This window comes from Panulirus ornatus, chromosome 1, assembly GCF_036320965.1.
Source record: "Panulirus ornatus isolate Po-2019 chromosome 1, ASM3632096v1, whole genome shotgun sequence".
Classification (NCBI taxonomy): Eukaryota; Metazoa; Arthropoda; class Malacostraca; order Decapoda; family Palinuridae; genus Panulirus; species Panulirus ornatus.
The window spans coordinates 73,203,260-73,218,741 of NC_092224.1; the positions used below are offsets into that span (position 1 = coordinate 73,203,260).

The 15,482-nt window shown below is 41.4% G+C and overlaps 1 protein-coding gene across 1 annotated transcript in view; it reads right to left on the reverse strand.

Moving 5' to 3' along the window:
* The window catches only part of Gcn5 (Gcn5 acetyltransferase), a 98,235-nt gene that overhangs the window by 11,066 nt on the left and 71,687 nt on the right, over positions 1-15,482 (reverse strand). The window lies entirely within an intron of this gene.

The window sequence follows — 15,482 nt, forward strand, 5'->3', positions numbered from 1 at the left end:
AGGGGAAGAATGGTTTGGAAAAATCTTGGGAGTCAAGTCACGGGTTGGTGAGAGCACTATTCCTGAAGCAGGAGTTGTGGGAGTGTATGATAGTGTAAGAAAGTGAATTCTAGATTGAAGTGGATAAAACTGAAGGTGGGTGGAGAGATATGGGTGATTATTGGTGCTTATGCACCTGGTCATGAACAGAAAGATCATGAGAGGCAAGTGTTTTGGGAGCAGCTGAGTGAGCGTGTTAGCGCTTTAGTGCATGAGACTGGGTATTAGTGATGGGTGATTTAAATGCTAAGGTAAGTAATATGGCAGTTTAGGGTATAATTGGTGTACATGGGGTATTCAGTGTTGTGAATGGAAATGGTGAAGAGCTTGTGGCTTTGTGTTCTGAAAAAAGACTGGTGATTGGGAATACTTGGTTCAAAAAGAGAGATATACATAAGTATACAAATACTTTCTTTTTCTTTTAAAGAAAAAGAAAGTATTTGTATACTTATGTATATCTCTCTTTTTGAACCAAGTATTCCCAATCACCAGTCTTTTTCTTTTAAAGAAAAAGAAAGTATTTGTATACTTATGTATATCTCTCTTTTTGAACCAAGTATTCCCAATCACCAGTCTTTTTTCAGAACACAAAGCCACAAGCTCTTCACCATTTCCATTCACAACACTGAATACCCCATGTACACCAATTATACCCTAAACTGCCTTATTACTTACCTTCGCATTTAAATCACCCATCACTAATACCCAGTCTCATACAAATACATATACATATAAATAGGAAAGATGGTCAAAAAGCATTATAAGATTAAGAGTTAATTGATAGGCATGAAAAAGAGACTTTTCCTGTAAATGTGCTGAGAGGGGCAGCTGCTAGGATGTCTGATCACTATCTTGTGGAGGCAAGGGTGAAGATTTATAGAGGTTTTTGAAAAAGAGGAAACAATATAGGGGAGAAAAGAGTGGTGAGAGTAAGTGAGCTTGGAAAGGAGTCTTGTGTGAAGAAATACTGACAAAGATTGAGTGTAGAATGGCAAAAGGTGAGAGCAAATGAAGTAAGTGAAGGGAGTGGGCGTGGAATGGTGGGTATTTAGGGAAGCAGTGATGGCATGTGCCAGAGATACATGTGACATACAAAAGGTGGAAGGGGGCAGATTAGAAAGGATAGTGAGTGGTGGGATGAGGGGATAAAAATGTAAGTGAAAGAGATAAGAGAGGCACTTTAGTGGTACTACAGGGAAGGAGTGCATATGATTGAGACATGTATGCATAAGAGAAAGTGGCAGTTGGTCAAAAGGAAGGTGCAGAGGTAGAAAAAGAGGGCAAATGAGAGTTGGGGTGAGAGAGTACCTTTAAATTTTAGGGAGAATAAAAAGATGTTTGGAAGGAGGTAAATAATGTGTGAAAGACAAGAGAACAAATGGGAAATGATGAAGGAGGCAAAAGGGGAAGTGATAACAGGTAGTGATGAAGTGAGGAGGAGATGGAGTGAGTTTTCTGAAGGACTGTTAAATGTGGGTGATGACTGAGTGGCAGTAGATGAAGGGAGAAAACCTTGGAAAAGATGAAATGCAGCAAGACAGCAGGAGTCAATGGTTTTGCAGTTGAATTTATTAAGAAAGGGCATAACTGCATTGTTGAATGGTTGGTAAGGATATTCACTGTTTGTATGGAGCATGGTGAAGTGCTTGAGGACTGGCAGAATGCAGGTACAGTGCCACTGTATAAAAGCAGCGATAAAAGTGAGTGTTCAAACTACAGATGTACGAGATTTTTTAGTATACTCGGTAAGTAGTACGGGAGAGTATTGATTGAGAGGGTGAGGGCATTACAGAGCACTGGACTAGGGAGGAGCAGAATGGTTTCAGAATTGGTAGATGTGTGGATCAAGTGTTTGCTTTGAAGAATGTGTGTAAGGAATAATTAGAAAGACAGATGAATTTGTGTGTGGCATTTATGGGTCTGGAGATCACATAATATAAGCTTGATAGAGATACTCTGTGGAAGGTCTTAAGAATATACAGTGTGGGAGATATACTACTAGAAGCAGTGAGAAGTTTTTATTAAGGGGGTAAAGCTTGTGTATGAGTAGGAAGAGAGTATAGTGAATGGGTCCCAGTGAAGGTTGGTCTTTAGCAGCAGTGTGATGTCACCATGACTGTTTCATTTTTTATGGGTGGGGTGGTGAGGGAGGTAAATACAAAAGAATTGGAAAAAGGGGGAGGGGGCAACAATGCAGTCTGCTGGGGATGAGAGGGCCTAGGAAATGAGTCAGTTGTTTGCCGATGATACAGCACTGGTGGCTGATTCCAGTGAGCAACTGCAGAAGTTGGTGAGTGAGTTTAGAAATGTGTGTGTAAAGAGAAAATTGAGAGTACATTTGAATAAAAGCAAGGTTATTGAGTTCAGCAAGGGTGATGGACAAGTTAATTGAGATGTAAATTTGAATTGAGAAAACTGGAAAAAGTGAAGTGTTTTAGATATATGGGAGTGGACTTGGCAGTGAATGGAACCATGGAAGAAGTGTCATAAGGTAGGGGAGGGGATGAAGGTTCTACGAGTGATGCAGAATGTGTGGAAAGAGACAACATTATCTTGGAGGGCAAAAATGGGCATGTTTGAGGGAATTGCACTTCTAACAATATCATATGGTAGTGAGGAATGGGCTACAGATGGTGTTGTGCAGAGGAGGGTGGGTGTGTTGGAAATGAATTCTTTGAAGACAATATGTAGTGTGAGGTGGTTTGTGAGTAACTAATGAATGGGTAAGAGGTGTGTAGTAATAAAAAGAATGTGGCTGAGAGAACAGAAGAAGAAGTGTTGAAATGATTTGAATGCATGGAGAGAATGAGTGAGGAAAGGTTGACAAAGAAGATATATGTGTCAGAAATGGAGGGAACAAGGAGAACGGGAGACCGAATTGGATTTTTTTTGTTTTGGAAATGAAGAGAATGAGCAAGAAAAGGTTGACAAAGAGAATTTATGTGTCAGATGTGGAGGGAACAAGGAAAATGGGGAGACAAAATTGGAGATTTAAGAATGGAGTGAAAAAGATTTTGGGCAATAGGGGCCTGAACATGCAGGAGGGTGAGGCATTCATGGAATAGAAAGAATTGGAGCAATGTGGTATACTGGGGTTGATGTGCTGTCAATGGACTGAACCAGGGCATGTGAAATGTCCAAGGTAAACCATGGAGGGGTCTGTAAGGCCTGGGTGTGGATGGGGAGCTGCAGTTTTGGTGAGTTGCACATGGCAGCTCATGTGAGGATGTAGCCTTCCTTAATCTGTTTCATGGCACTACCTTTATGACGCACTGAGTGGCTAGTGGGTGTACGGGGGGAAAAAGAGAATGTATATGTAATCATTTTATTCTTTTCTTTCATGCATTTGTGCTGTTTCCTGTGGGGGCGGGGTGGCGTTGAGAAAGGATGATGGCAAGCATGTATGAATGTGTACATGTGCATATATGTGCATGTATGGGTATGTGTATATATACATATGTAAGTATGTATGTATGTATGTATGAACATAAAAATGTACTTGTATGTGTGTGCGTACTTGTATATATATGGGTATGTGAGTAGAAGTGCCTTTCTTCGTCTGTTTCCTGGAACTACCTGGCTAACATGGGAAACAGCAATCAAGTATGAGAGAAAAATATATATATTTATATACTCTAACCTATGCCAGGTATCCATTTTATCAACCAGCCCTTAGGGGGATGAACAGCTGAGTTAATTATGGACTGGCTGCCATGACTAGGATCAAACTTATAGAGACTTGACCTTGGATGGCCCGAAAATAAATCATGGTCAGCAGTGCTAACTGTTTCACCATGGAGGTCCATCCTATTTCACAAAATATGAATAAATAATGAAACAAGCTTCCAGTACTGATGGAATGATCTGGAGGCAGATATAGTGAAAAACATGCTACTGCCCACCAGGATGGTAAAGTTTTGAAACCTGCATACATCCTGGAGGTAGAGTTGAAGTCACCCACATGGAGGGTTAACTATGAATCATAGGTATAATAACATTTCAATCACCATATAAGCATCAAAAAATAAGATTTCAGAGAAAATATAACTTCAAAAAAAAAAAAAATATATATATATATATATTATATATATATATATAATATATATATATATTATATATATATATATTATATATATATATATTATATATATATATATAATATATATATATATATAATATATATATATATATAATATATATATATATATATAATATATATATATATATATATTATATATATATATATTATATATATATATATATATATAGATTGGGAAGAGCAGTGTGGTTTCAGAAGTGGTAGAGGATGTGTGGATCAGGTGTTTGCTTTGAAGAATGTATGAGAAATACTTAGAAAAGCAAATCGATCTGTATGTAGCATTTATGGATCTGGAGAAGGCATATGATAGAGTTGATAGAGATGCTCTGTGGAAGATATTAAGAATATATGGTGTGGGAGGAAAGTTGTTAGAAGCAGTGAAAAGTTTTTATCGAGGATGTAAGGCATGTGTATGGGGGTGGGTTGGGCCATTTCTTTCGTCTGTTTCCTTGCGCTACCTCGCAAACGCGGGGAAATGGCGAATAGTTTAAAAGAAAGAATATATATATATATATTATATATATATATATATTATATATATATATATATAGATTGGGAAGAGCAGTGTGGTTTCAGAAGTGGTAGAGGATGTGTGGATCAGGTGTTTGCTTTGAAGAATGTATGTGAGAAATACTTAGAAAAGCAAATCGATCTGTATGTAGCATTTATGGATCTGGAGAAGGCATATGATAGAGTTGATAGAGATGCTCTGTGGAAGATATTAAGAATATATGGTGTGGGAGGAAAGTTGTTAGAAGCAGTGAAAAGTTTTTATCGAGGATGTAAGGCATGTGTACGTGTAGGAAGAGAGGAAAGTGATTGGTTCTCAGTGAATGTAGGTTTGCGGCAGGGGTGTGTGATGTCTCCATGGTTGTTTAATTTGTTTATGGATGGGGTTGTTAGGGAGGTAAATGCAAGAGTCCTGGAAAGAGGGGCAAGTATGAAGTCTGTTGGGGATGAGAGAGCTTGGGAAGTGAGTCAGTTGTTGTTCGCTGATGATACAGCGCTGGTGGCTGATTCATGTGAGAAACTGCAGAAGCTGGTGACTGAGTTTGGAAAAGTGTGTGGAAGAAGAAAGTTAAGAGTAAATGTGAATAAGAGCAAGGTTATTAGGTACAGTAGGGTTGAGGGTCAAGTCAATTGGGAGGTGAGTTTGAATGGAGAAAAACTGGAGGAAGTGAAGTGTTTTAGATATCTGGGAGCGGATCTGGCAGCGGATGGAACCATGGAAGCGGAAGTGGATCATAGGGTGGGGGAGGGGCGAAAATCCTGGGGGCCTTGAAGAATGTGTGGAAGTCGAGAACATTATCTCGGAAAGCAAAAATGGGTATGTTTGAAGGAATAGTGGTTCCAACAATGTTGTATGGTTGCGAGGCGTGGGCTATGGATAGAGTTGTGCGCAGGAGGGTGGAAGTGCTGGAAATGAGATGTTTGAGGACAATGTGTGGTGTGAGGTAGTTTGATCGAGTAAGTAATGTAAGGGTAAGAGAGATGTGTGGAAATAAAAAGAGCGTGGTTGAGAGAGCAGAAGAGGGTGTTTTGAAATGGTTTGGGCACATGGAGAGAATGAGTGAGGAAAGATTGACCAAGAGGATATATGTGTCGGAGGTGGAGGGAACAAGGAGAAGAGGGAGACCAAATTGGAGGTGGAAAGATGGAGTGAAAAAGATTTTGTGTGATTGGGGCCTGAACATGCAGGAGGGTGTAAGGAGGGCAAAGAATAGAGTGAATTGGATCGATGTGGTATACCGGGGTTGACGTGCTGTCAGTGGATTGAATCAGGGCATGTGAAGCGTCTGGGGTAAACCATGGAAAGGTCTGTGAGACCTGAGTGTGGATAGGGAGCTGTGGTTTTGGTGCATAACACATGACAGCTACAGAATGGATGTGAGCAGAAGCAGCCTTTTCTAGTGCTAGCTCACTAACAAGTGCAGTTGCAATAAATTATATATAATTCATAATATACAGTAAGGGGTTGGTGAGAGGACAAGAGCTAAAGGAAGGAGTAGCACTATTCCTGAAGCAGAAGTTGTAGGGATATGCGACACAGTGTAAGAAAGTAAATTCTGGATTGATTTGGGTAAAATTGAAAGTGGATAGAGAGAGATGAGTAATTATTAGTGCCCATGCATCTGGTCAAGAGAAGAAAGATTATGAGAGGCAAGTGTTTTGGAAGCAATTGAGTGAGTGTGTTGGTTGCTTTGATGCACGAGATCGGGTTATAGTGATGGGTGAATTAAATGCAAAGGTGAGTAATGTGGCAGTTGAGGGTATAATTGGTGTACATGGATTATTCAGTGGTGTAAAGGAAATGGTGAAGAACTTGTGGATTATTGTGCTGAAAAAGGACAGGTGATTAAGAATACCTGGTTTAAAAAGAGATATACATAAGTATATTGGATTATGCGTTAATTGATAGGCATTTAAAAGAGAGACTATTGGATGTTAATGTGCTGAGATGGGCAGCTAAAGGGATGTCTGATCACTATCTTGTGGAAGCAAAGGGGAAGATTTGTAGAAGAGTCCACAAAAGAAGAGAAAATGCTGGGCAGAAGAGAGTGGTGAGAGTAAGTGAGCTTGGAAAGGAGTCTTGTGTGAGGAAATGCCAGGAAAGACTGAAGGTAGAATGACAAAAGATTAGAGCAAATGACGTGAGGGGAGTGGGTGAGGAATGGGAAATATTTAGGGAAGCAGTGATGGCTTGTGCAAAAGATGCAGATGGCATGAGAAAGGTGGGAGGAGGGCAGATTAGCAAGGGTAGTGAGTGGTGGAATGAAGAAGTAAGGGTGTTAGTGAAAGAAAAAAGAGGAGTTTGGATGATATGTTCAGGGAAGTAGTGCAAATGACTGGGAGGTGTATAAAAAAGAGCAGCAGGAGGTCAAGGAGAGGTGCAAGAGGTGAAAAGGAGGGCAAATGAGAGTTGGTGTGAGACAGTATCATTAAATTTTAGGGAGAATAAAAAGATGTTTTGGAAGGAGGTAAATAATGTAAGACAAGAAAACAAATGGGAACATCAGGGAAGGGGGCAAGTGGGGATGTAATAACTGGTAGTGAGGAGATGGAGTGGCAGATACAGGGTGTTTTGGTCAGGGTGGTATGCGAAGTGAGAGGGCCAGAAAGAATGGTTTGGTAAGCAGAGAAGTGGTAGTGAAAGCTATGAGGAGGATGAAGTCTGGCAAGGCGGCAGGTTTGGATGGTACTGCAGTGGACTTTATAAAAAGGTGGTGACTATGTTGTTGCTTGGTTGGTAAGGATACTCAATGTATGTGTGGATCGGGGTGAAGTACCTGAGGATTGGCATAATGCATGCATAGTGCCATTGTACAAAGGCAAAGGGGATAAAGGTGAGTGTTCAAACTACAGAGGCATAAGTTTGTTGAGTATTCCTGGGAAAATATATGGGAGGGTATTGATTGAAGGTGAAGGCATGTACAGAGCAGACTGGGGAAGAGTAGTGTGGTTTCAGAAGAGGTAGAGGATGTGTGGCTCAGGTGTTTGCTTTGAAGAATGTATGTGAGAAATATTTACAAAAGCAGATGGATCTGTATGTAGCATTTATGGATCTTGAGAGGGCATATGATAAGGTTGATAGAGATGCTTTGAGGAAGGTTTTAAGAGTATACAGTGTGGGAGATAAGTTGCTAGAAGCAGTGAAAAGTTTTTACCAAGGATGTAAGGCATATGTTCGAGTAGGAAGAGAGGAGAGTGATTGGTTCCCAGTGAATGTAGGTTTGTGGCAGGGGTGTGTGATGTCCCCATGGTTGTTTAATTTGTTTATGGTTGGAATGGTTAGGGAGGTAAATGCATGAGTTTTGGAGAGAGGGGTGAGTATGCAGTCTGTTGTGGATGAGAGAGCTTGGGAAGAGTCAGTTGTTGTTCACAGATGACACAGCTCTAGTGGCTGATTCGGGTGAGAAACTGCAGAAGCTGGTGACTGAGTTTGGAAAAGTGTGTGGAAGAAGAAAGTTAAGAGTAAATGTGAATAAGAGCAAGGTTATTAGGTACAGTAGGGTTGAGGGTCAAGTCAATTGGGAGGTGAGTTTGAATGGAGAAAAACTGGAGGAAGTGAAGTGTTTTAGATATCTGGGAGCGGATCTGGCAGCGGATGGAACCATGGAAGCGGAAGTGGATCATAGGGTGGGGGAGGGGGCAAAAATCCTGGGAGCCTTGAAGAATGTGTGGAAGTCGAGAACATTATCTCGAAAAGCAAAAATGGGTATGTTTGAAGGAATAGTGGTTCCAACAATGTTGTATGGTTGCGAGGCGTGGGCTATGGATAGAGTTGTGCGCAGGAGGGTGGAAGTGCTGGAAATGAGATGTTTGAGGACAATGTGTGGTGTGAGGTAGTTTGATCGAGTAAGTAATGTAAGGGTAAGAGAGATGTGTGGAAATAAAAAGAGCGTGGTTGAGAGAGCAGAAGAGGGTGTTTTGAAATGGTTTGGGCACATGGAGAGAATGAGTGAGGAAAGATTGACCAAGAGGATATATGTGTCGGAGGTGGAGGGAACGAGGAGAAGTGGGAGACCAAATTGGAGGTGGAAAGATGGAGTGAAAAAGATTTTGTGTGATTGGGGCCTGAACATGCAGGAGGGTGTAAGGAGGGCAAAGAATAGAGTGAATTGGAGCGATGTGGTATACCAGGGTTGACGTGCTGTCAGTGGATTGAATCAGGGCATGTGAAGCGTCTGGGGTAAACCATGGAAAGGTCTGTGAGACCTGAGTGTGGATAGGGAGCTGTGGTTTTGGTGCATAACACATGACAGCTACAGAATGGATGTGAGCAGAAGCAGCCTTTTCTAGTGCTAGCTCACTAACAAGTGCAGTTGCAATAAATTATATATAATTCATAATATACAGTAAGGGGTTGGTGAGAGGACAAGAGCTAAAGGAAGGAGTAGCACTATTCCTGAAGCAGAAGTTGTAGGGATATGCGACACAGTGTAAGAAAGTAAATTCTGGATTGATTTGGGTAAAATTGAAAGTGGATAGAGAGAGATGAGTAATTATTAGTGCCCATGCATCTGGTCAAGAGAAGAAAGATTATGAGAGGCAAGTGTTTTGGAAGCATTGAGTGAGTGTGTTGGTTGCTTTGATGCACGAGATCGGGTTTTATAGTGATGGGTGAATTAAATGCAAAGGTGAGTAATGTGGCAGTTGAGGGTATAATTGGTGTACAAGGATTATTCAGTGGTGTAAAGGAAATGGTGAAGAACTTGTGTGGATTATTGTGCTGAAAAAGGACAGGTGATTAAGAATACCTGTTAAAAAGAGATATACATAAGTATATTGGATTATGCGTTAATTGATAGGCATTTAAAAGAGAGACTATTGGTTGTTAATGTGCTGAGATGGGCAGCTAAAGGGATGTCTGATCACTATCTTGTGGAAGCAAAGGGGAAGATTTGTAGAAGAGTCCACAAAAGAAGAGAAAAATGCTGGGCAGAAGAGAGTGGTGAGAGTAAGTGAGCTTGGAAAGGAGTCTTGTGTGAGGAAATGCCAGGAAAGACTGAAGGTAGAATGACAAAAGATTAGAGCAAATGATGTGAGGGGAGTGGGTGAGGAATGGGAAATATTTAGGGAAGCAGTGATGGCTTGTGCAAAAGATGCAGATGGCATGAGAAAGGTGGGAGGAGGGCAGATTAGCAAGGGTAGTGAGTGGTGGAATGAAGAAGTAAGGGTGTTAGTGAAAGAAAAAAGAGGGTTTGGATGATATGTTCAGGGAAGTAGTGCAAATGACTGGGTGGTGTATAAAAAAGAGCAGCAGGAGGTCAGAGAGGTGCAAGAGGTGAAAAGGAGGGCAAATGAGAGTTGGTGTGAGACAGTATCATTAAATTTTAGGGAGAATAAAAGATGTTTTGGAAGGAGGTAAATAATGTAAGACAAGAAAACAAATGGGAACATCAGGGAAGGGGGCAAGTGGGGATGTAATAACTGGTAGTGAGGAGATGGAGTGGCAGATACAGGGTGTTTTGGTCAGGGTGGTATGCGAAGTGAGAGGGCCAGAAAGAATGGTTTGGTAAGCAGAGAAGTGGTAGTGAAAGCTATGAGGAGGATGAAGTCTGGCAAGGCGGCAGGTTTGGATGGTACTGCAGTGGATTTTATAAAAAGGTGGTGACTATGTTGTTGCTTGGTTGGTAAGGATACTCAATGTATGTGTGGATCGGGGTGAAGTACCTGAGGATTGGCATAATGCATGCATAGTGCCATTGTACAAAGGCAAAGGGGATAAAGGTGAGTGTTCAAACTACAGAGGCATAAGTTTTTGTTGAGTATTCCTGGGAAATATATGGGAGGGTATTGATTGAAGGTAAAGGCATGTACAGAGCATCAGATTGGGGAAGAGCAGTGTGGTTTCAGAAGTGGTCAAGGATGTGTGGATCAGGTGTTTGCTTTGAAGAATGTATGTGAGAAATACTTAGAAAAGCAAATGGATTTGTATGTAGCATTTATGGATCTGGAGAAGGCATATGATAGAGTTGATAGAGATGCTCTGTGGAAGATATTAAGAATATATGGTGTGGGAGGAAAGTTGTTAGAAGCAGTGAAAAGTTTTTATCGAGGATGTAAGGCATGTGTATGGGGGTGGGTTGGGCCATTTCTTTCGTCTGTTTCCTTGCGCTACCTCGCAAACGCGGGGAAATGGCGAATAGTTTAAAAGAAAGAATATATATATATATTATATATATATATATATATAATATATATATATAATATATATATATATATATTATATATATATCACATGACTAAGTAGGATGGTACTGCAGTGGATTTTATAAAAAGGTGGTGACTATGTTGTTGCTTGGTTGGTAAGGATACTCAATGTATGTGTGGATCGGGGTGAAGTACCTGAGGATTGGCATAATGCATGCATAGTGCCATTGTACAAAGGCAAAGGGGATAAAGGTGAGTGTTCAAACTACAGAGGCATAAGTTTGTGAGTATTCCTGGGAAATATATGGGAGGGTATTGATTGAAGGTGAAGGCATGTACAGAGCATCAGATTGGGGAAGAGCAGTGTGGTTTCAGAAGTGGTAGAGGATGTGTGGATCAGGTGTTTGCTTTGAAGAATGTATGAGAAATACTTAGAAAAGCAAATGGATTTGTATGTAGCATTTATGGATCTGGAGAAGGCATATGATAGAGTTGATAGAGATGCTCTGTGGAAGATATTAAGAATATATGGTGTGGGAGGAAAGTTGTTAGAAGCAGTGAAAAGTTTTTATCGAGGATGTAAGGCATGTGTATGGGGGTGGGTTGGGCCATTTCTTTCGTCTGTTTCCTTGCGCTACCTCGCAAACGCGGGGAAATGGCGAATAGTTTAAAAGAAAGAATATATATATATATATAATATATATATATATATAGATTGGGAAGAGCAGTGTGGTTTCAGAAGTGGTAGAGGATGTGTGGATCAGGTGTTTGCTTTGAAGAATGTATGTGAGAAATACTTAGAAAAGCAAATGGATTTGTATGTAGCATTTATGGATCTGGAGAAGGCATATGATAGAGTTGATAGAGATGCTCTGTGGAAGATATTAAGAATATATGGTGTGGGAGGAAAGTTGTTAGAAGCAGTGAAAAGTTTTTATCGAGGATGTAAGGCATGTGTACGTGTAGGAAGAGAGGAAAGTGATTGGTTCTCAGTGAATGTAGGTTTGCGGCAGGGGTGTGTGATGTCTCCATGGTTGTTTAATTTGTTTATGGATGGGGTTGTTAGGGAGGTAAATGCAAGAGTTTTGGAAAGAGGGGCAAGTATGAAGTCTGTTGGGGATGAGAGAGCTTGGGAAGTGAGTCAGTTGTTGTTCGCTGATGATACAGCGCTGGTGGCTGATTCATGTGAGAAACTGCAGAAGCTGGTGACTGAGTTTGGAAAAGTGTGTGGAAGAAGAAAGTTAAGAGTAAATGTGAATAAGAGCAAGGTTATTAGGTACAGTAGGGTTGAGGGTCAAGTCAATTGGGAGGTGAGTTTGAATGGAGAAAAACTGGAGGAAGTGAAGTGTTTTAGATATCTGGGAGCGGATCTGGCAGCGGATGGAACCATGGAAGCGGAAGTGGATCATAGGGTGGGGGAGGGGGCAAAAATCCTGGGAGCCTTGAAGAATGTGTGGAAGTCGAGAACATTATCTCGAAAAGCAAAAATGGGTATGTTTGAAGGAATAGTGGTTCCAACAATGTTGTATGGTTGCGAGGCGTGGGCTATGGATAGAGTTGTGCGCAGGAGGGTGGAAGTGCTGGAAATGAGATGTTTGAGGACAATGTGTGGTGTGAGGTAGTTTGATCGAGTAAGTAATGTAAGGGTAAGAGAGATGTGTGGAAATAAAAAGAGCGTGGTTGAGAGAGCAGAAGAGGGTGTTTTGAAATGGTTTGGGCACATGGAGAGAATGAGTGAGGAAAGATTGACCAAGAGGATATATGTGTCGGAGGTGGAGGGAACGAGGAGAAGTGGGAGACCAAATTGGAGGTGGAAAGATGGAGTGAAAAAGATTTTGTGTGATTGGGGCCTGAACATGCAGGAGGGTGAAGGAGGGCAAAGAATAGAGTGAATTGGATCGATGTGGTATACCGGGGTTGACGTGCTGTCAGTGGATTGAATCAGGGCATGTGAAGCGTCTGGGGTAAACCATGGAAAGGTCTGTGAGACCTGAGTGTGGATAGGGAGCTGTGGTTTTGGTGCATAACACATGACAGCTACAGAATGGATGTGAGCAGAAGCAGCCTTTTCTAGTGCTAGCTCACTAACAAGTGCAGTTGCAATAAATTATATATAATTCATAATATACAGTAAGGGGTTGGTGAGAGGACAAGAGCTAAAGGAAGGAGTAGCACTATTCCTGAAGCAGAAGTTGTAGGGATATGCGACACAGTGTAAGAAAGTAAATTCTGGATTGATTTGGGTAAAATTGAAAGTGGATAGAGAGAGATGAGTAATTATTAGTGCCCATGCATCTGGTCAAGAGAAGAAAGATTATGAGAGGCAAGTGTTTTGGAAGCAATTGAGTGAGTGTGTTGGTTGCTTTGATGCACGAGATCGGGTTATAGTGATGGGTGAATTAAATGCAAAGGTGAGTAATGTGGCAGTTGAGGGTATAATTGGTGTACATGGATTATTCAGTGGTGTAAAGGAAATGGTGAAGAACTTGTGTGGATTATTGTGCTGAAAAAGGACAGGTGATTAAGAATACCTGTTAAAAAGAGATATACATAAGTATATTGGATTATGCGTTAATTGATAGGCATTTAAAAGAGAGACTATTGGATGTTAATGTGCTGAGATGGGCAGCTAAAGGGATGTCTGATCACTATCTTGTGGAAGCAAAGGGGAAGATTTGTAGAAGAGTCCACAAAAGAAGAGAAAAATGCTGGGCAGAAGAGAGTGGTGAGAGTAAGTGAGCTTGGAAAGGAGTCTTGTGTGAGGAAATGCCAGGAAAGACTGAAGGTAGAATGACAAAAGATTAGAGCAAATGATGTGAGGGGAGTGGGTGAGGAATGGGAAATATTTAGGGAAGCAGTGATGGCTTGTGCAAAAGATGCAGATGGCATGAGAAAGGTGGGAGGAGGGCAGATTAGCAAGGGTAGTGAGTGGTGGAATGAAGAAGTAAGGGTGTTAGTGAAAGAAAAAGAGGAGTTTGGATGATATGTTCAGGGAAGTAGTGCAAATGACTGAAGGTGTATAAAAAAGAGCAGCAGGAGGTCAGGAGAGGTGCAGAGGTGAAAAGGAGGGCAAATGAGAGTTGGTGTGAGACAGTATCATTAAATTTTAGGGAGAATAAAAGATGTTTTGGAAGGAGGTAAATAATGTAAGACAAGAAAACAAATGGGAACATCAGGGAAGGGGGCAAGTGGGGATGTAATAACTGGTAGTGAGGAGATGGAGTGGCAGATACAGGGTGTTTTGGTCAGGGTGGTATGCGAAGTGAGAGGGCCAGAAAGAATGGTTTGGTAAGCAGAGAAGTGGTAGTGAAAGCTATGAGGAGGATGAAGTCTGGCAAGGCGGCAGGTTTGGATGGTACTGCAGTGGATTTTATAAAAAGGTGGTGACTATGTTGTTGCTTGGTTGGTAAGGATACTCAATGTATGTGTGGATCGGGGTGAAGTACCTGAGGATTGGCATAATGCATGCATAGTGCCATTGTACAAAGGCAAAGGGGATAAAGGTGAGTGTTCAAACTACAGAGGCATAAGTTTGTGAGTATTCCTGGGAAATATATGGGAGGGTATTGATTGAAGGTGAAGGCATGTACAGAGCATCAGATTGGGGAAGAGCAGTGTGGTTTCAGAAGTGGTAGAGGATGTGTGGATCAGGTGTTTGCTTTGAAGAATGTATGAGAAATACTTAGAAAAGCAAATGGATTTGTATGTAGCATTTATGGATCTGGAGAAGGCATATGATAGAGTTGATAGAGATGCTCTGTGGAAGGTATTAAGAATATATGGTGTGGGAGGAAAGTTGTTAGAAGCAGTGAAAAGTTTTTATCGAGGATGTAAGGCATGTGTACGTGTAGGAAGAGAGGAAAGTGATTGGTTCTCAGTGAATGTAGGTTTGCGGCAGGGGTGTGTGATGTCTCCATGGTTGTTTAATTTGTTTATGGAGGGGGTTGTTAGGGAGGTAAATGCAAGAGTTTTGGAAAGAGGGGCAAGTATGAAGTCTGTTGGGGATGAGAGAGCTTGGGAAGTGAGTCAGTTGTTGTTCGCTGATGATACAGCGCTGGTGGCTGATTCATGTGAGAAACTGCAGAAGCTGGTGACTGAGTTTGGAAAAGTGTGTGGAAGAAGAAAGTTAAGAGTAAATGTGAATAAGAGCAAGGTTATTAGGTACAGTAGGGTTGAGGGTCAAGTCAATTGGGAGGTGAGTTTGAATGGAGAAAAACTGGAGGAAGTGAAGTGTTTTAGATATCTGGGAGCGGATCTGGCAGCGGATGGAACCATGGAAGCGGAAGTGGATCATAGGGTGGGGGAGGGGCGAAAATCCTGGGGGCCTTGAAGAATGTGTGGAAGTCGAGAACATTATCTCGGAAAGCAAAAATGGGTATGTTTGAAGGAATAGTGGTTCCAACAATGTTGTATGGTTGCGAGGCGTGGGCTATGGATAGAGTTGTGCGCAGGAGGATGGATGTGCTGGAAATGAGATGTTTGAGGACAATGTGTGGTGTGAGGTGGTTTGATCGAGTGAGTAACGTAAGGGTAAGAGAGATGTGTGGAAATAAAAAGAGCGTGGTTGAGAGAGCAGAAGAGGGTGTTTTGAAGTGGTTTGGGCACATAGAGAGGATGAGTGAGGAAAGATTGACCAAGAGGATATATGTGTCGGAGGTGGAGGGAACAAGGAGAAGAGGGAGACCAAATT